The sequence below is a fragment of the Sinocyclocheilus anshuiensis genome, unplaced genomic scaffold (genome assembly GCF_001515605.1).
Source record: "Sinocyclocheilus anshuiensis isolate Anshui unplaced genomic scaffold, SAMN03320099.WGS_v1.1 scaffold183, whole genome shotgun sequence".
Taxonomy (NCBI): domain Eukaryota; kingdom Metazoa; phylum Chordata; class Actinopteri; order Cypriniformes; family Cyprinidae; genus Sinocyclocheilus; species Sinocyclocheilus anshuiensis.
In genome coordinates this window covers 2,709,712-2,711,724 of record NW_015548309.1, presented here as the reverse complement: position 1 = coordinate 2,711,724, position 2,013 = coordinate 2,709,712, and positions in this window count along the sequence as shown.

The window sequence follows — 2,013 nt, the reverse complement described above, 5'->3', positions numbered from 1 at the left end:
ATGGCAGGGCACATTGTAACGCAGTGTTACAACATACCCCATCTGCGCAACTGGAATTTAAAACCGGTTACTGTCTTATGATAGTTAGCGAAGCATTAAAAAAAAACTCTAAACTGATAAATAACAGATTGGAGATTAACATAATAGCAGATTTGTCTAATTTTAAATGAGTAATAAAAACTGAGATGAAAAATTTACTTAAGCCAGAAATATAATTTTAATATGGTAAAATAAATGTTCAGCGATATCTTAACATTTTTTTTTGAATTTTGGTGCACGTTTTTTCTCTATATAATGTTGATATGGTAACTAGTAAATGCTGTAAATTTGGTTATGCTAGCATGTGTGGAAATATTTAAACTACGTGTGTTACAACTTACCCCGCGTTACTTTGTGCCCCGCGCTCCCCTAAACTCGCAATTCTGAGAACATATCAGTCTTTTTCCCCCCTCAAAATTGGACTTTAACTCGCAATTGCGAGTTTATATCACGCTCGCACCATCAAAATGAACCAAATGAAAAGTTGGCTTCAAACTTTCATTTTCAATTTTTTTGGAGCAATTTACAAACGGATAATTGTCTCTCATTTTAATTTTCAATTTTACGAGTTACGAATCTGATTTTTTAAGTAACATAAAAAAATTACTCATTATTCTGATTTTCCACTTCTCTGTTTTGCGCTCCCGGTTGGACTGTACCAGTGGCGGAGCGGGGGGTGGGGATGTGGATGTATTTACCCAGAGCGCTGTATGTATAGGCCCTATGCCTATGCATTGGCACGTCTGACCATGCAATAATTTATCATCAGACCTCCATTAACTGTGTGACTGCACGTTAACAACCACAGATTTTCTGGAAGATGTGTGAGTGGAGTGTGCTTGATGATTACGAAAGTGTAATCCACAGGTTAGTAGAGGAGCTGGGATACACATGCAAACAAGTTCAAGAGGTCCTACAGCAGCAATATGGACTCTGGAGAGGCTCCAGTATTTCCGCCATTTCTAAATTCTGCGCATCTAGAACATTCATTGTTTTGATTATGCACAGCTAGGGAGAAATGGTGTGGGTGTAGTCGTTCGACCAGCAGTTACTGTTTGCGGCCCCTGTGTACGGTAGAAAGATGATGACTGGGATGTTGAGAGCTTCGGGATACAGGTTGGGCAGGGGCGGCGCCAGAGAATTTTGAACGCAGGTGCTGAGGGTGTGCTAGATCTTTGACAGGGGGAGCTGGGCAATTCAGGGCTCCAGACTCATTATTCCCACTGGTCGCTCTTTTGCGACTAACTTTCTCAGTTGGTCGCACAAGAACATCATTTATTTGTTTGCGCTACAACATGGGATTAATCAAAGCATGCTTTATCATAGTTTATAGCTATATGGAAGCGAAAGTGGTTAACATTCAAAAACCCGTTCTTATTCATCAGTAGTATTATTTGTGATTTGAATTTTGTGAACGGGAGAATACCAACATGTTCACCTTCTCTGGTTTAAGAAGCGGTCTTTTACTTTACTTTAGCGTGAAAACCATCCATCGTTTCCTCAATATTCGTGTACTCAGAGCCTGCGCCAGCGCAGTACTGATGAGGGGGCGGCTGAGGTAACGAAAGGGGGCAATGATGTAGCACAAAGTAAAACAAAAAACAAAAACAAAACAAAAAAACAAACAACAATAAAACATATGTGGCCCATTCACATATTTGTCGGACCGTAACCAAACCTGCTGTCTACTATTAGAATACTGGGTTCACACAGATTTTTTAAACAGCAAGGTCTAGAGACTTGTTTTTAGAAGCTGAATTTCTTTTAACTTGAGCGCCATGTTTTAGATTGATGTATTGTGCGCATAGGCAGAGCGTGTGTAAGGCTTAGCCTTACCCTGGCCTGGGGACTTGGGGCAAAAATGCCACTAAATTGGACAAAAATGCCCCTGCACAAACAAATTAAATCTATTATGTCTGTTGCTAACAAAATGAATATGAATAGACAGTGTCGATTGCGGCATTAAATTAAGAT